This window comes from Pelophylax lessonae (assembly GCF_965119305.1).
Source record: "Pelophylax lessonae genome assembly, chromosome: 1".
Lineage (NCBI taxonomy): Eukaryota > Metazoa > Chordata > Amphibia > Anura > Ranidae > Pelophylax > Pelophylax lessonae.
This window is the reverse complement of record NC_138768.1, coordinates 37,091,045-37,111,216: the sequence shown is the minus strand read 5'-3', so window position 1 is coordinate 37,111,216 and position 20,172 is coordinate 37,091,045. Positions and strand designations below refer to the sequence as shown.

Below are 20,172 nucleotides of genomic sequence, written 5' to 3'. Positions count from 1 at the left end.
TGCATGGAGGATCCGATCAGATCCGCCTAAAAAACTGACAGGCGGATCTGATTGGACCGCCCGTGTGAAAGAGCCCATACACTGTATTACCAAAAGAATTGGGACGCCTGCCTTTACACACATGCATGAACTTTAATGGCATCCCAGTCTTAGTCTGTAGGGTTCAATATTGAGTTGGCCCTCCCTTTGCAGCTATATCAGCTTCAACTCTTCTGGGAAGTCTGTCCACAAGGTTTAGGAGTGTGTCTGTGGGAATGCTTGATCATTCTTCCAGAAGCGCAGGACGGTACTCTGTGTAGGCCAGTCAATTTCCTCCATCCCAAACTCGCTCATTCATGTCTTTATGGACCTTGCTTTGTGCACTGGTCCAAATAATTTGGGGGAGGAGGAATTCTGGTGTGGGGTTGTTTTTCAGGGGTTGGGTTTGGCCCCTTAGTTCCAGTGAAAGGAACTCTTAAGGCGGCAGCATACCAAGACATTTTGGACAATTTCATACTCCCAACTTTGTGGGAACAAATTGGGGATGGCCAACATTACTGTGCACCAGTGCACAAAGCAAGGTCCATAAGGATATGGATGAGCGAGTTTGGGGTGGAGGAACTTGACTGACCTGCACAGAGTCCTGATCACTGATCGCAAAACATTACAAATAATTTAAATAATAATATTCAATAATAATAACCATCCTTTACCTTCTGCCCTTTCCACTTGTGGCTGAAAGGTACTTTAAAAAACCACATTTCAACAAATATGAAAATCCTTGTTGAAAATAATGTATTGGAGCACTTTAATTACCAGCAGTAATGCAACATTTCCAGAATTCGGGTCCGGCAGTTCACACATGATCTGGTTAGGGTACTTTTTTTTTTTTTTTTTTAATAAGCATGCATTAACACGTCAAAAATCTTGACTACTAATCTCTTATTATTTTTTTATATTTTCAGGACAGGAACTGAATGGGCCGTATTATTACAATACAAAATAAACATATAAGAATATATGATCGAGAAGCGCTGGATTACAATTTTGACATATCAGCAAAGTACCAATCATGCTGAAGACTTCAGACTTTTCTTCTACTTTGATTGTTAAGACTGTAATATTTCTTCAATGAAAGTATTCGCGACTGCTTACGTGGACGGGAAACTCAAGTTGGGAACATCAGATGGATCAAGATCAATGGGAATTTCCAAACAGACACTGATAATGCCACAAAAAAAAAAAAAAGAAAAAGGCTTTTTCTTCTAAAAAAAGAAACCTGAAATTTGACAAGGAGTGCCTGTTTGCCACCATGAGTTATGCTGCCATGGCATCCCCATGGCAACTGTTGCAAGAAGCATCGTATATGTCATTCCTTAGCTATTTAGGGACCAAAGGACCAAACTTTTTATTGCAGACTTGTAGCTGTATGTAAAATATGAAGTTAACTTCCTACACCTTAGCTGTTCTTAAAACAGTTTGGGAGCAATTATATGAAATATGTAAAAAAAAAAAAAAAAAAATAATGCTTAAAATGCTTTTAAAAATGGCAAAATAATAGCTATTTGATACTATAGAAGGTTCTTTGGTTACATTAATTCAATTCTGAAAATTTCCTATGGTTTTCTGTATATTATAAAAGGATAAGTATGTAGGAATTAAATAAAGGATAGATATTTTAAAAGCAGACAAAATAAAAAAAATAAAAAAACTGTGAGATGGACAAAAAAAAAAAATAAAAAAAGAGAGAAAAATAATAAAAAAAAAAACAAAACACATAAAAATTGAAAAATGCATTAGAATGAAGGTAGTAGGAAAAAAAATGGTTTGTAAATGCTTCTAACTACCCCTTAAAATCCTAATAGTTGTACAGATTTAACAGAAAAGTTTAAGATATCTATATAATAGTAAAAAAAAAATTAGAAAGCAAAAAAAAAAAAAAAAAGTTAAAAAAAAAATAGACGTTAGCATTATGGCTAAAAGAAAGATGTTGTAGAACTGTAATTTTTGTAGAGTTTAGAATAAGCATAAAATCCTATTGCATACTTTATTGAGGAGGATATGAGAGGCTGTGATGGCAGCTTTTAACTGCAAGCATTCCACCTATTAAAAATAAAACTTGACTCTTGTAAAATGATGCAATGAAATAATAACTTTACAACAGCTATTGTCTTTTTATCAGTTAATTTTAACTTGAAGAATGACATGGCTCTCGCTTCATATCTTCGTAATCTGCTCTTTGCTAACCCTCCCATCATCCTCTGCTTTAGTAGTTTCCATATTTGTTCTAGACCTTCAGGGGCAAAAGACAGCCTAGAACCTTAATGTTAAAAAAGTAAAAATAAAAAAAAAATAAAAATATAAACAATCTTTGAAAAAATTTCTGAAACTGTTTACAAGGAATTTTGAAAAACAGGGGATGTTTAAAAACGATGCTGGCTCTGTTTTTCTGTAAATACATTTGCATATTTTGTAGGTCTTTTAATTGTAATGATAGAGAAAAAAAAACAAGGAAAAACTATTTAAAATGAAAGCACGATATTTATCTTTGGTAATTGACTTTAGAGCAGTTAAAAAATAAAAAAAAAAAAAAGATGTTGCTTTAGAATAAACTCAGATTCAGAAAAATAAGTCAATGAACTATTTAAAAACACATATATTTTAAAATATATCATATTTATTCTAATTTATTTCTGCTGTATGAATTTTTCAGTTTTATCTTTTTTTTTTTTGTTGTTTGTTTCTGTTTTCACTTATTTTAGTTGAACTAAAAGAGTGTTTTTGATCATGTTTAACTTTTTTTTATAAATATATATATAAATATAAATATATATATAAATACACAAAAAATCATGAAGTATTATCTCCTGCAATGGGTCACTTTTTTCCCTTTAATTGCTGGAAGGGGATGGAACACTGTGCCATAGCCCTCCTCTGGATAAAAAAATGGATTCCTTTTCTCAAGCCTCATTTTTGTTTTTAAGCTTTTTTTTTTATTATTTAACCCTATGCTGACTTGTTAAAAAACCCACTTTGTATCACAATGGTTTTTTTTTTTTTTTTCAGAATAGTTTATCGCTGTGATCCTTGCTGTTCATTAGAATGCAGATCCTTTTAAATTCTGTCACTAAACTCTTTTATTTTTACTTCCTTTTTTTTTTTTTTTTTTTTTAATCTTTGTTTTCCTTGCCCACTCTTGGGCATCGTCTTTCTTTTTCTGTGTTCCTTTAATTCCTGCTGTTAGTAAGTACAGGTGTGTACAGCAGCTGCATTTCCGTCCAACTGCTCTTTTCACTCTCAATTACCTTAAAAAATCTCCTTGTAATCTTCTGTAATTATTGAATGACGCTTTTCAGCTTAGCCCTAAATAAAGCACAGTTTAAAAAATTTTTGTTGTTTCTTATTTTTTTCTCAATAGCTTTAGAGGATTTTAGCAATAAAATAAATAGTACAAAGGGGTTCCAGGTAAATATTGGTAGTTGTGGCAGAAGACCATTTAAGGTAGACAGAAATATCACTTTTATTTTAGTATGACCCATGGTCATAGGTACAGCATTTGCATATCCATTGAAACCAAACTTTGGTTGCCAATATGTTTAAATCTTTTTCAGAGCTCCGTAGCACAGTGCTTAGATCTCCAGTGAACAAAAAAATTGAACCAAAAAATTACAGCACACAAAAAAGTACACAAGGGTACAGAATAGGGGTCAAAAGGCCTCACGCTCTGAATGCAAGACTGCTGACAGGGGCAAAGCACACTCTGGACTACCTAGGCCGTAGCCCGAAGTGCAGCCCAATCCTTTAGGGCCTGCTGAGCTTGGCGAGGGTTCTTCCAAAAAGAGACCCCTGGTTGCAGGGGAGGACTGGAAGCCTTAGTCCTGGGGGGCAAGCCCAGTCAAGTGGTCCATAAAGCCCGTGGCGGAAAAGTGATGGATCAGGGAAAACAGTCTAAGGTTTTACTTGATCACAAAAGTAGGGGGAAGACAATGTGGCTTGGGGTTGGTTCTTCCGAAAAGAGACCCCTGGTTGCTAGGGAGGGCTGGCAGCCTTAGGCCTGGCGGGGCAAGCACAGTCAAGTGGCCCATAAAGCCGGTGGTGGCAAAGTGATGGATCAGGGAAAACAGTGTAAGGTTTTCCATGATCACAAAAGTAGGGGGAAGTGTAAGAATATTTAATAATAATATCTTGCGCTCGTACTTCATTATGTCAGAATATTTATACTGCTCTGAATATAACAGTGTCTATTTATGGTTAATAAGCAAAGATCTGTGCAGTAGGAGAATCTCCACTTATTTCCACATATCAATATGTAGTGAATTATTTTTAATTGATTAATTTCTTTTTAAAAGCATATACCAATCTTAGTGAGTACAGTCTACAGTATGGAATATATATAAAATATTTATTCTCAAGACATGTAATCACAATATATGATCAAACAGGAAGTGACACAAAAAGATAACTCTTACATAAACTACTAACTTCAAACAATCAATGCAATGGGATGTTTAGCTCAATAATGAAAGTGAAAGCAAAACGAAAGCAAGATTACCATTTCTCCAGGTATAGCATAAACCATAGGTATGTGTTCTATATAAACAGACCACAATTGTCTGCGAATTGTATAGCCGAAAGTCACCTCACTGCAGATGATGCGAGAATAAGCCATGCAAAGCGGAAGACTAAATTCGCAATAATGCGCTAAATCTGATATTAAAAAAAATGTATAAAAACAAAAATCAGCTTTTTAGAGAAAAATCTACCATGGTTTATACGGCTGGGATTGTAATCTTATTACCCTTAAATATGCAATATAAAACATATAAGGAAAGAAATAAACAATATTGAATAAAATCAAATAACACAGCAAAGTTATATTTACCACACTTAAGATGGCTGCTAGCTTCAAATGGTCATTACCAGAGTCTTTAAGATGGATGCCTTTCTTAAGATGGTGGCTTCCCTCCAAGTTTAAGATGAATGATGGAGCAAGATGGAGTATGTCTGGATGAGTATATCGAGGGATGTAGTAGTGTGTGTGATGTATGTGTATTGTATGTTGGGCAAATGTCATGTGTGTCCTCTCTCATATCTGGGTTCTTCTTTTATATGGTATGAACAAAGGGCTATACAAATTACCATAAGTTAAACCCAGAGGGATGAAACATTATCCCCATTGGTTGGGATATTCTATACCTTAACTGGTGAGGTCATAGTCACACCTCTCATAATAATTAACCCTATACCTTGGATAATAAAGTTAAATGATGATTTCTCTATGTTCAAGATTAACTATAAAACACAACATAAAACTTTGTCCATACTCTCAGTACATACATAAATGTCCATCTAATCTCCATCATTCAACCTGGCAAGTAACGCCATTTCAATAATTATATTTTTAATACAATACAATATTTCTATATTGGAAATATCTAAATTACCCCAAAACTGCATTTGGTATTTCGTCTAAAGAGGGCAGTGTTGTACCGTTCATTAGATTCAGTAGTTAACAATAATTAGAATATATTCTTATCTGATGACCTTTGACCTCTTGGCTAGAGAAAAGCCACTCATTATTTGAATCCTGCCATTACTGTCAGACATTTTTTCTGGCCTGTAGAATTTATATCACTTAGCCTAGTCCAAAGCAATTCTTATATAAACACTCCTACCACATGCCTTAAAATGAAGTAATTAGTATTCACTCTTAAGTCTAAGTAAGATTTGTTATTTAACAAGAATATAAACCCAACATATGGTAGACAAACAATTTCTAAATATATATGTATATGCCTTACATAATATAATGACATAATTATTGCTAATATCTTCTCACACATAATAATGTATCTTTAAAAACTTATATATATAGTTCATTTTAAATGTCTGCTAGAGTATACTGGAGTATTGTCCATTGTTAAATACTTACAGACAGACTGGCACTACCGTTATATCTTATCTGAAGAGGTGTAAATCTTATTTACGATCTTAAAAGAAATACAAAGACCTCTGTTGAAACTCTATTCTCTCTTGTAAGCTTGTAAGAGACATTTTGCAAATGAACATATATGAACTTTCATTTACCTTGAACAAAATGGACGCTGCACAGTTCAGAATCTTATATGCATAAAATGAAATATACATGGCTTTTTAAATCCATTTTTTTTTTTTATCACCAATAATCCCGACAGAAGACAATGTGGCTTGGCGAGGGTTCTTCCGAAAAGAGACCCCTGGTTGCGGGGGAGGGCTGGAAGCCTTAGACCTGGAGGGCAAGCCCAGTCAAGTGGCCCATAAAGCCGGTGGTGGCAAAGTGATGGATCAGAGAAAACAGTCTAAGGTTTTCCATGATCAAAAAGTAGGGGGAAGACAATGTGTCTTGGCGAGGGTTCTTCCGAAAAGAGACCCCTGGTTGACGGGGAGGGCTGTCAGCCTTAGGCCTGGGGGGCAAGCCCAGTCAAGTGGCCCATAAAGCCAGTGGTGGCAAAGTGATGGATCAGGGAAAACAGTCTAAGGTTTTCCAAGATCACAAAAGTAGGGGGAAGACAATGTGGCTTGGCGAGGGTTCTTCCGAAAAGAGACCCATGGTTGCTGGGGAGGGCTGGCAGCCTTTAGGCCTGGGGGGCAAGCCCAGTCAAGTGGCCCATACAGCCAGCGGTGGCAAAGTGATGAATCAGGGAAAACAGTCTAAGGTTTTCCATGATCACAAAGGTAGGGGGAGGTCAATGTGGCTCTCCAGGTCCCCTGGGGGACTTTTAGCACCATGGCCTCCAGGAACTAAAGTGCAAACAGTGTCGGCAAGTCCCTATATAACTTGTACTGAGGACCTGATCCCACCCCCCGCAACTAATAAAAAACTACAAGTACAAGCATTAATGCCTGGAATATAAGGATGTGACCCCCCAACTAGTGAAGGTCTACAAGTTCCAGCATGAACCCCTGAGATCTAAGGATGTGACCCCCCCCCCTAGATCTCTTGGGTTCATGCTGTGACCTGTAGTTCTTTACTAGTGAGGGGGGGGTGTGACACATCCTGAGCTCTGAGGGGTTCATGCTGGGACCTGTAGTCCTTTACTTTTGGGGGGTCATATCCTCAAAAGTAAAGGACTACAAGTCCAAGCAGGAATTCCTGAGATCTAAGGATGTGGCCTCTTAGATCTTACGGGTTCATGTTTTGACCTGTAGTCCTTCACTAGTTGGGGGGGGGTGACACATCCTCAGCTCAGAGGGGTTCATGCTGGGACCTGTAGTCCTTCACCTTTTGGGGGTCATATCCTCAAAAGAGAAGGACTACAAGTTCCAGCATGAAATCCTGAGATCTAAGGATGTGCCCCCTTAGATCTTCCGGGTTCATGCTGTAACCTGTAGTCCTTCACTAGTTGAAGGGCCGGGGGGACACATCCTCGTGTCCGAGGGGTTTAAGATGAGACAGCAGGACCTGTAGTCCTTCACTAGTTTGGGGGGGTGGGTGACACATCCTGAACTCTGAGGGGTTCATGCTGGGATCTATAGTCCTTTACTTTTGGGGGGGTCACATCCCCCAAAGTAAAGGACAACAAGTCCCAGCATGAACCTTGACTGAAATCTTAGGATGTTGCCTACTCCTCTGCTGCCAGCTAATGCTCCCATGAAACACAGGCTCCACATGACACATATGTTCTAATGAATTCACTGCACCTGAGCTCACCTCAGACAGGTTGACAGTAATAGGCGTGGAGGAGTAGAAAAATCCTCCTCTGCTCTGAATGCTGGGGCCTTGGCCTCGCTTTCCTTCTCGTGGGGCCTGGATGTCACTAATTGCTAGACGCCAGACGGCAGCCGATCCTAGCAACTAGTGCATAGTATAGAGGCCAGCGGTGGAACAAATGAGTCTCAAGAAGATGAGCCACTCTGTAAGTAAAGCAGAGCTGCTGCTGCTGCTGCAGTGACAGCCTTTTCTGGGAGCATCAGATCGGCCTGGGGGAAATTGCAACCCTGCCCCCTGGCCCAGTCCACCCCTGCCTGGTTGGTAAGAGGAAAAAACCAGAGGGTCACATATCCACTCCCTGACGTCAGGGCAGGCCCTGACAAATTTGCACTCTGAGTTTCTGTGCAAGAAAAAAAAAACAACAAACACAGATGCAGTATAAGTGCTCGTAATAAATAAGTAAAATAAAAAACAAAATGCCAAGTGCAGTCCAAAATCAGGCCTTCTGGCAGGTATAAATCTTGCCCTGAGCTAGCCAGAAGGCCTGCCCAAGAGCAAAAGTGACAGGACCAGGGCCAATGCCGACTTTGGTTGACAATGAAAGGACTGAAGTCCTGGGGGGGTTTAGCTACTCCTGGGGGGTATGAGTGCATGTGCAGCTCAATACATGTAACCAAAAACTGAGAAATGGTTAAGGAGAAGTGTTGGGACTAAGTCAATGCATGAACTTTGTGCTGTCAAGGCCACCAGGCCATATACTCTAGTGGCCATAATTGTTAACAATTTTGAAAAATGTAGGATTTCTCTAATTTGGAGTGATATATTTGCTCTTAAAAATTGTTGAACATCTTCATGCTATATATCATTTTATTAAAAACAAAATGCTGAATACAGTTTTATACTATTTAATATTATATCTATTAACACAGGATGCTTTTAAATACAAAAATTCAAACATCTGGCTGAAAAGCCTTCAGAAACAGCAACAGATTTCTTCCTTTCTGGCAAAGGATACACTACATTTTTAGTTTCTTCTGATGTAATAATATAATACCAGCATTTTATTATACATAGATTCTATGAGTTCTTGTTCATTTCTTGGTATTTCTTTTCCAACACCATGTTTTAGTCTTGTCCTGAGGTTTTCAATGGAATTTAGGTCCCGGCTGTTTCCTGCTTCTTTACAGACTTGGCAGTATTGCCAGGATGTTTATTTTGCTGGAAATTATATTCCTGTGAAGTATGGGGGGAATAAATAAGCTGAAAAAGGAAGACGTTTTTTGATTTGTAATATGGTCTCAAAGTATTTTTTTTTTAGCTGTCAGCGTCCCTTCAACAAGCTGAATATGACCAACAGCATTACTAGATGTGCAACACAGTGGTGTAGTGGTTAGCACTTTCACAAAGGTTTGACTCCCAACCACGACACTACCTGCCTGGAGTTTGCATGTTCTCCCTGTGACTGCGTGGGTTTCCTCCCACACTCCTAAGACATGCTGGTAGGTTAATTGGCTCCTGTCTAAATTGGCCCTAGTATGTGTATGTATGAATGTGAGTTAGGGACCTTATGGAATAAACAGGCTGAAAAAGGAAGACGTTTTGGGTGTAATATGGTCTCAAAATATTTTTTTTAGCTGTCAGCATCCCTTCAACAAGCTGAATATGGCCAACAGCATTACTAGATGTGCAACACAGTGATGTCGTGGTTAGCACTTTCACAAAGGTTTGAATCCCAACCACGACAATACCTGCCTGGCGTTTGCATGTACTCCCTGTGCCTGCCTGGGTTTCCTCCCACACTCCAAAAATGTGCTGGTAGGTTAATTGGCTCCCATGAATCTGGCCAACAGCATTACTAGATGTGTAGTGGTTAGCACTTTCACCTGGCAGCAAAAGGGTCAATGGGTCGAATCCCAACCACGACCCTGCCTGGAGTTTGCATGTTCTCTCTGTGCCTGCATGGGTTTCCTCCCACACTCCAAAGACATGTTGGTAAGTTAATTGGCTATTGTCTAAGTTGAAAACAGAAGTAAGAACAGTAACACTTATACCCCTAAAAGGGGAAGTGTCAGTTATTCTCACCCACTCGGCGCTAAGGTCCTTTTGCTACATAAAATAGCATATAAACATAGGGCGGTAAAACCATCAGTATTACAATAAATTAAAACTGATAATAAAATCACCAATAATAATAATAAAACCTTTCGGATCTCAGCAGCTGTTATATATAAAAAAATTGTAAAAATGGTGTGTACATATAATGAATCACATGCATACACTAACAGCGCTATGATAAATCACAAAGTCCATCATGTGACATATTAGATATTATCCAGCTTGCTAGCATCATCTGCAGTATCACAGTCCTGTATAAGTGTTTCAAGTGCTCTGATATGAAAGAAGTAAAGGAAGGAGCCCCTTCACCACACCGGCATGCCCCCCAAGCAGTGCCCACGTACCTCACTGAGGGGGAATAAGCGCCCAACTAGATATGCTCAGGATGGACAGCCTCAATAGGACAGACCAGGAACTTCCCACAGGAACCGCTCACAACAGAAGATAGAAAGACCGGACCATATACTTTTTCTGGTACAGCTCCAGACTTACTCCCGACTGCAGGCTAGATCACTCCATATATACCATTTCATACATAGATAAAAATAAAACGCTCATAGCGTAACTCCAACTACATGCAGGAATTTATTAAGTATCTCAAATAAAATACACTCACAAACAAAGCAAATTAGAAAGCATCCAAAGTAAATCAGTTGTCCCGGACCGGGCTACCTGTACGGCTCCAGCCGTCCCTTTAGTGGAGCCGAAGTTGCGGCTAGGAACACCGTATGGCTTCCGGGTTCTGACTTCCGGGTTCGGCGTGACGTCAGACGTCCTGGGACGTAGGGTTGCTATGGTCACCGCGTATCCACGCCCTAACGCGTTTAGTCATTGGCTGACTTCAACGGAGGGCGTGGACACGTCTAAGTTGGCCCTGGTATATGTATATATGTGAGGTAGGGACCTTAGGGAATAAATAAGCTGAAAAACTAAGAAGTTTTGGTTGTAATATGGTCTCAAATAAATTTTTTTAGCTGTCAGGGTCCCTTCAACAAGCTGAATATGGCCAACAGCATTACTAGATGTGCAACATAGTGGTGTAGTGGTTAGCACTTTCACCTAGCACCAAAAGGGTCGCTGGTTCAAATCCCAACCACGACACTACCTGCCTGGAGTTTGCATCTTCTCCCTATGCCTGCGTGGGTTTCCTCCCACACTCCAAAGACATGCTGTTAGGTTAATTGCCTCTTGTCCAAATTGGCCCTAGTATATGAATGTGAGTTTGGGAATAAATGAGCTAAAAAAGGAAGATGTTTTGGTTGTATTATGGTCTCAAAGTATTTTTTTTTTCAACTCCCAACCACAACACTACCTGCCTGACATTTGCATGCTTTCCCTGTGCCTGCATGGGTTTCCTCCCACATGCCAAAAACTTGCTGGTAGGTTAATTGGCCCTTTGAATCTGGCCAACAGCATTATTAGATGTGTAAAGGTTAGCACTTTCATCTAGCAACAAAAGGGTCACTAGTTTGAATCCCAACTACGACACTACCTGCCTGGAGTTTGCATGTTCTCCCTGTGCCTGTGTCAGTTTCCTCCCACACTCCAAAGACATGCTGGTAGGTTAATTGGCTCCTGTCTAAATTGGCCCTGGTAAATGTATGAATGTGAGTTAGGGACCTTAGGGAATAAATAAGCTAAAAAAACAAGAAGTTTTGGTTGTAGTATGGTCTCAAAGTATTTTTTTAGCAGTCAAGATCCCTCCATCAAGCTGAATATGGCCAACAAGATTACTAGAATTGTGACACCTAGCAACAAAATGGTCACTGCTTGGAATCCCAAACACGACACTACCTGCCTGGAGTTTGCATGTTCTCCCTGTGCCTGCGTGGGTCTCCTCCCAAACACCAAAGACCTGCTGGTAGGTTAATTGGCCCTGGTATGTGTACCTATGAATGTGAGTTACGGAATAAATAAGCTGAAAAAGGAGGAAGTTTTGGACGTAATATGGTCTCAAAGTATTTTTTTAGCTGTCAGCTTCCCTTCAACAAGCTGAATATGGCCAACAGCATTACTAGATGTGCAACACAGTGGTGTAGTGGTGAGAACCTTCACCTAGCAGCAAAAGGGTCACTGGTTCAAATCCCAACCATGACACTACCTGCCCGGAGTTTGCCTGTGTGGGTTTCCTCCCATACTCCAAAGACGGGTTGGTAGGTTAATTGCCTCCTGTCTAAATTGGCCCTAGCATGTGTATGTATAAATGTCAGTTAGGGACCTTAGATTGTAAGCTCCTTGAGGGTAGGGACTGATGTGCATGTACAATGTACAGTAAAACCTTGGTTTGAGAGTAACTTGGTTTGAGAGCGCTTTGCAAAACAAGCAAATTTTTAAAAAAAATTTTGACTTGATATACAAGTGATGTCTTGATATACAAGTAGCGTCATCTCACAACTGGGTATAAAAGAGAAGAGAGGCGCCTCTAAGTGTAGCAATATTGTTACATTTAATGAGGGTTCAATATTTAGCAGCTCACATGGTTGATGATTAAAACAGGCACATCTAAGTATGCCGGCATCCCGGGTAAAGCTTTCCACATAGACCATCCTCCGCACTGCCATCTTCATCACACCCTTCCACGCTGCGCTCCAAGAGCGATTCAAAGTCTCGCTTTCAGATCACTCTACTGCTGGGTAGTCTTCCCAATCACAATTGCAGACTGACATCGGTGAGAGCCAGTGGTTCAGAAGATGGTCTATGTGGACAACTTTACCCCGGATGACTGCATTCTTAGATGTGCCTGTTTAATCATCAACCATGTGAGTTGCTAAATGTTGTACCTTCATTAAATGTCCCCATACTGCTACACTTAGAGGCGCCTCTCTTCTCTTTATACTCTGTAGCTCCTGCTGGATTTTGCTTCTAGTCCCCTTGTGGAGGCGCCATTTGTGGATGGACATTTTATGAGTACACAACCTATCACATTGCTATAATTTTTGTATATAGACAATAAACTGAAAGACTTATGAATAAATAGTTGTGGAACGGATCATCTGAGTTTCCATTATTTCTTATGGGAAAATTTGCTTTGATATAAGAGTGCTTTGGATTACAAGCATGTTTCCGGAACGAATTATGCTCGCAATCCAAGGTTTTACTGTATATGTAAAGCACTGTATAAATTGATGGTGCTATATAAGTACCATATTTTCCAGCGTATAAGACGGCCCCCTAATTTTCAAGTTAAAACATAGGTTTTGGGATATACTCGCCGTATAAGACTACCCCCCTTCCGAATCAATGCAACACCATTGAAAAACATTAGATTTCTCATAGATCTCCAAGGTACCCCAAGTACTGTAATACATGTAATCTCTCATAATATCTCCAAGGTACCCTAAGTATTACCAGTAGATGTAATCTCAAGACGCTGGCTGTGCGGGAATCCTGTACCGGTATACCGTATGTACCGTAGCTTCGGCTACATACAGTGTACCGCACTGAGTCAGTCAGGGAGAGCGATGTATTCTATTATTGAATGCAAAGCCTGCTCGGATTGGCAGAGTCAGAGAGGTGGGCTGATGTTACTCCGCCAATCCGAGCAGGCTTTGCATTCAATAATAGAATACATCGCTCTCCCTGATTGGCTCAGCGCGGTACACTGTATGTAGCCGAAGCTATGGTACATATGGTATACCCGTATAGGATTCCCACACAGCCAGCGTCTTGAGAGATTACATCTACCGGTAATACTTATACTTAGGTTACCTTGGAGATATTATACTCCGCGTATAAGACGACCCCCCATTTTTGGGGGATTTTTTTGAGGTTCAAAAGTAGTCTTATACGCCAGAAAATACAGTATCTGAAATAAATAAGCCCCAGATCAAAACATGCAGGATCCTTCATTATTGTTGCTGCTGCATGTCAAAGCACTTGATAGATCAAAACATATAGCCAGAAGAAAATCTTGCCAGTCGTTCTAAACCTTGAAAAGCAAAAACTGTACCAAAGAGGGGTAGCTTGAGGGCCGTTAATGTTGGAATTATTCCCCCAAAGAGCCAGGAAAGCTGCATAATAGCATTTGTGATCAGTCCCATGAAAGATGATGATGTTCTGAAAGCAACAACAGATATTTTCCATTGTAATGATGTAGCTGTGAGATCCCATACTACCTATTGTACATTCTAATCACATGTTTTTCTAAAATGAACAGAGCTCATTCATCCAACTGACAGATTGAGATTAGGCAAGAGACTGTCACCCAGAAGACCTAGAAGCTAATACAAGCTTGAAACCGGTGAAGTAGTTCTTTTGTAATAATTTCGGAACAAAACCAGAAACCTTTAAAATGTATCTAAAGTAAAAACGTTTTATATTTTTGAGTGGGTTAGAACCGCTCTTTGGTTTTCATAACTTTGTCCTCGTTAGAAGGATTTACTCACTTTATTTGTTCTGCTCAACAGGACTAAAAGCGAGGTAAAGAAAATCTAAAATTTTGTTTTGTCACCAGAACACGAATAGAGGGAATGGTCACAGAGAAAACTAAGGAGTAATTTCACTTCCTAAAACTCTAAGGGAACTTCATTTCACTTTCCTAGAGGACAGAAAATTAAGGAAAATCTCCCCAGTGGTAAAAACTTAATCCAGAATGGAAAAAAAGTTTGGACTTTAGATTTAACTGATGTTTTAACAATATGTTTTATCATTTAGAACAAATTTTCCTTTAAACAAATTGGATGCCCTACATATAATTACTTTTACATGGCATACCGTGTTTTCTTTGCTTCATTTTACTGTCACAAAAAGTCTCTTTAAAAATGTTTTTCTTGTCCTCACCTAAAGGTTGACTGCACCATACCACATATGATCAAAGGATTTTTCATTCATTATTCACAACCTACATTCATATTAATTGAAGGGACTTTAGGAAATAATTATATCAAAAGCAAAAAATGTAAATTTCCATACAGATCATTCTCTTTTGATGTCTTTGTCCCAAACTGACCTTCAAAGGGTTCATCTTTTCCTAATCTGAGACATAAAAGAACCAATCTTCTGGAATATTGCCAGAGCACAGAAAAGAAAGCGGCGTCACTCTTTAGTCACCTGTTTCCGACCCATTTATTACACCGGTAACCATTTTTCTAGTTGTGTTCTTTTTATTCTTTTTGATGGGTTGAGGGTTTTTAGTGAGCATCCATGGGGTCCTTAATAGACTATTGGTGCTATGAAAGTCTCCACAGAATAAAGATCTTTATGAACAAGGCTAAAAACACACAAATATTTTTTTGTTTATTTATTTTTTTAGCAAAATGTTACGAGGGCTATAACACAAGTAATGCAAAAGTGGGCAAACCTTTTTTTACATAACCTACACAGATAATTCAAATGTTACATGTTAGTAGAGTAACTCTTCCTCTGTAGTAACTCTTCTTCTTCTTCTTGTTCATTGCTGATTTTAAGTTTCCATATAAATCAGTGTAGTGATTCCTTTTTTTTTTTATAATTTTTATTGATTTATTACAAAGCACATAAGATACTATGATCTTTGAAGCCTCTTTGAGAGTAAAATGCACCCTCTGGGATTATAATTTTATTTGAGGGGGTTATTACATGGAAACAAATGTATAAAATGATTTACACGGAATACTGACCTCATTATGTCTCTAAAATCACAGTGAGGTTTGGTTAATGGAATAAGAGCAGTTTTGGGACTTTAAGTGAGGCACAAGCCGGGTAAGATTCAACGTCTCCATCCCTGTATATGGTTAATGAGAAAAAAAGGTTTGGGACTATAAATGAGGTGCGTGAAAACAACCGGCCCTTAGTAAAATATACTCACCGACCAGTCTGCTTACAAACCAAATTGACCTGTCTAACAACATACTGTAAGAATATTTAATAATATCTTGCGCTCGTACTTCATTATGTCAGAATATTTATACTGCTCTGAATATAACAGTGTCTATTTATGTCAATAAGCAAAGATCTGTGAGGAAGGAGAATCTTCACTTATTTCCACAAATCAATATGTAGTGAATTATTTTTAATTGATTAATTTCTTTTTAAAAGCATATACCAATCTTAGAGAGTACAGTCTACAGTATGGAATATACAAAAATATTTATTCACCAGACATGTATTCACAATATATGATCAAACAAGAAATGACACAAAAAGATAACTCTACAGAAAATACTAACTTCAAACAATCAATGCAATGTGATGTTTAGCTCAATAATGAAAGTAAAAGTGAAAGCAAAGTGAAAGCAAAACTAAAGCAAGATTACCATTTCTCCAGGTATAGCATAAACCATAGGTAAGTATTCTATATAAACAGACCACAATTGTCTGCGAATCGCATAGCCGAAAGTCACTTCACTGCAGATGGAGTGAGAATAAGCCATGCAAAACGGAAGACTTAATTCGCAATTATGCGTTGAATCTGATATTAATAAATATGTATAAAAACAAAAATCAGCTTTTTAGAGAAAAATCTACTATGGTTTATACGGCTGGGATTGTAATCTTATTACCCTTAAATATGCAATGTAAAACATATAAGGAAAGAAATAAACAATTGTTAAATATCAAATAACATAGCAAGGCATATTTACCACACTTAAGATGGCTGCTAGCTTCAAATGGTCGTTACCAGAGTCCTAAGATGGATGCCTTTTTAAGATGGTGGTCAGTGAGGGAGGAGTTTCATTTGGCATCCCTCAAAGTTTCAGATAAATGATGGAGCAAGATGGAGTATGTCTGGATGAGTATATCGGGGATGTAGTAGTGTGTGTGATGTATGTGTATTGTATGTTGGGCAATGTAATGTTTCCTATCTGGGTTCTTACTTTTATATGGTATGAACAAAGGGCTATTAAAATTACCATAAGTTAAACCCAGAGGGAGGAACACTATCTCCATTGGTTGGGATATTCTATACCTTAACTGGTGAGGCGTTAGTCACACCTCTTTAATAATTAACCCAATGTTTTGTATAATAAAGTTAAATGATGATTTCTCTATGTTCAAATTAACTATAAAACACAACATAAAACTTTGTCCATACTCTCAGTACATACATAAATGTCCATCTAATCTCCATCATTTACCCTGGCAAGTAATGCCATTTCAATAATTATATTTTTAATACAATATAATATTTTTATATTGGAAATATCTAAATTATCCCAAGACTGCATTTAGTATTTCGTCCAAAGAGGGCAGTATTGTACCGTTCATTAGATTTTATATTTAAAATAATTAGAATATATCCTTATCTGATGACCTTTGACCTGTCTGGTTAGTTTAGATCCATTAATTATTTGACCATGCCAGAGGCTGTCAGACATAGCGTCTAGGATTGGAAGATCTATTACTTAGTCTATTCTAAAGCAACGCTTATATAAACACTCCTACCACATGCCTTAAAATGAAGTAATTTAAGTGGAATTACTTTTACCTAAGTGAGATTTGCTATTTAGCAAGAATATAAACCCAACATATGGTAGACAAACAATTTCTAATTATATATGTATATGCCTTACATAATATAATGACATAATTATTGCTAATATCTTCTCACACATAATAATGTATCTTTAAACTTATAGTTTAAATTAACCTATTGTTCATCTTTAAAATACAGACAATTAAGGAGACATCACCCCCTTAACATAGAGTCAGGCTGACTGAGTCTTATCTAAAAGAACGTCAGTTTTCCACTTATTTATGACAAAAGAAATACAAAGACCTTTGTTGAAATTCTACTCTCTCTTGTAAGAGACATTTGTTTAACAAGTACATATGAACTTTCCTTCACCTTCAAACAAGATGGAAACTATGCTGTTCACAATCTATATGAGACTGAATATACATGGCTCTTTAAATCCATTTTTTTTTTATTATTTAATCCCCAATACACCTGACAATACGTTAAAAACAGGGGTTTAGTTAACACGCATTTGCAAATGCATGTGTAAGCTGCAAGGCCCCTTCACGGCACCCTGTATTACTTGCAGTCCTAACACTACTAATTTATAAGTGTCTCCACAGTGGGAGCACATGCAAGCTAATGGATAGATGAGGGACAGGTGGGCCTGGATGTTTGATTACTGTTTTGTTTAACAGGAATATGGCTGGCCGAGGCTCAGATCAAGGCTTGGCTAACTTGAGTTGCATTTAAAGCGGTGATTCAGCACGCCGCCTGTGCCCCTGGACAACGGTAATTTATGACAAAACGCGTAGGGTGGAGTGAGGCTCTGTGGTGCCCACTTTTGCATCACATTCAGTACAGCCCTCGTGTTTGTCACACATTTGAGGTACAGTATAGGGCAAAAAGGCTTGGGATGCCTGACCATCACCTAAGTGGCCCCCTGCTCAAAATTAGGTTCTAGTGTTTTCAGTGAAGGGTACCTTTAGGCTTCTTTCACATGAGGCATGCTCTACCATCCCCTTTTTTTTTCAGTCAAACTCGTATTCTTTTGTTGAAATACCATGCCCCAGTCGTAAACCAAATGTACTCCAACTGGGGTATCCACCACCACCTTCAGTAGGGCTCACTTACCAGGAGGAATACTCAATTTTTTTTTTTATTCTTTTTATTATTTTCAAAAGGTAGAGGTTTAACAAAACAGAGCCTCTGGGCATTCCCTGGCTCAAATATAACATCGAGAGAGAGCACATGTCCTAAGACTACCAAAACTAAGAAAACAAAAACCAACTGCTCGGTTCCACCAAGGGACAGGAGTAAAATTAATTATCACTGCGTAGAGGCTGTCTCAATCCACCACCTCCCGGTTGGAAAAAATTAGTACCTCTATATGATCATAATACATTCTCTTTCTATGTAAGAAAGGATTACCTTAAAGAACCCTTGAGGCTTAGGAATATGTGAGTATGGGAAACCACACAATAATAACACCTCCTAGGTTTCATTAGTATGAAGAGATTCTGTCCAGATGTTCCACACTTTACGTAACTTGGCCGGGCAAGCCTGTGAGGAGTAGGTGGCTGTGTATAATGGGATGGCTATATTTAGCAGAGATTTCAAAAAGTTTAAAGATGGTGCCTCATTCAACTTCCATTTAATCACTATGGCTTTCCTTGCATAGAATAGGAGTAGACCTATAAGTGTCTTGGTTGCTCGGGGAAAAGCTAGGGAGTCCACTAGGCCAAGCAAGCATATTTCCATGGACAATGTGATGTGGATAAAATTCAAGGAGGAGATAAAATTTGTAACTTCTATCCAAAACCCTCTCACTTTGGGACACAACCAAAACATATGATTGAAGTCATCTATGGTTTCAGTACATCTCCAACAGTGGGGGCAGGCCCCAGGATATATTCTGTTTAGACGATGCGATGTCAAGTAGGCTCTATGAACTATTTTAAATGGAATTAGGCGGTCTCTGACCAACACCAATTGTTGGAAGGGGTATTCCCATATATCTTCCCAGCTCTCCGTATCCATATCAGGAACTTATAGACCCCGAATTGTAAAGGTCAGATTCAGATTTTCACCATTATCTCCCATTCTCAAGATGGAAAAGAAATCATCCAGGTAGGAACTTCTAGACCTCGAATTGTAAAGGTCAGATGTAGATTTTCACCATTATCTCCCATTCTCGAGATGGAAAAGAAAGCATCCAGGTAGGAATACCCAATTACCTCAATAAGGATTTATTTTCCATCATAAATTCTTATCTCCATTCATCATCTCCATAAATTCTCCCATTACGGGAAGGATATAAACATAGAATACGATCCAATAGTGTAATACTGCTTTATTGAATAAAACTGACTAAAAAACATATAGCTGTGCTTACATTATACAGTATAAGCACAGATATTGGATAAACAGCAGGCATGTATAGAAAAATGGTAATTCCACTGCAAAATGGAAGCTCCAGCTGACTTGAGTTCTATGGTGGCTTGTCCTTAAGCTCAGGGTAGGTACCATGAACCAGCGCAATGACGTCACCTGCTCAAAGCTGAACTTCATCTATGATTTATATTGCATAGTTACATATTTAATTATGGTTGAGCTGAAACAATGTAATTATGGATATTCAAGACTGTGGAAGTGGGAAATTGCTGATGTAGTCGCCACTACTACAGTACTCACCGCGGTCTTCCAGGTCCCATCTCTCATCAAGGTGGAGATTGTGACGTCACCACTCTGCCTCTCCACCTTGTCGTATCAGGGAATGCTCATACTGTACACGTTGGGGGGGGGGGAGCAGTTTGACACATTCGCCCTGGGCTCTAGATGGCCTTGTTCCAGCACTAATTAAGTGATATAAACATATTTGATAAATAATCTTAAACAGTAGCAGTTTTTATTTATAAGACTGAAAATATATATCGTATATCTTTATTTTTTTAACGATCGCAGAAACACTTCATCATCGATGAAACTTTAACCAGCTACATCCTCAGTCCAA

At 38.5% G+C, this 20,172-nt stretch overlaps 1 protein-coding gene across 14 annotated transcripts in view; it reads left to right on the top strand.

The window, feature by feature from the left end:
- The window catches only part of CELF4 (CUGBP Elav-like family member 4), a 1,612,756-nt gene extending 1,611,523 nt beyond the window's left edge, over positions 1 to 1,233 (top strand). For all 14 annotated transcript variants that reach the window (XM_082261568.1, XM_082261569.1, XM_082261567.1 and 11 more), the window contains one exon: positions 945 to 1,233. The gene's annotated coding sequence lies outside the window, so the exon portion shown is untranslated. The remainder of the gene's footprint in view (positions 1 to 944) is intronic.
- Positions 1,234 to 20,172: the final 18,939 nt, after the last annotated feature.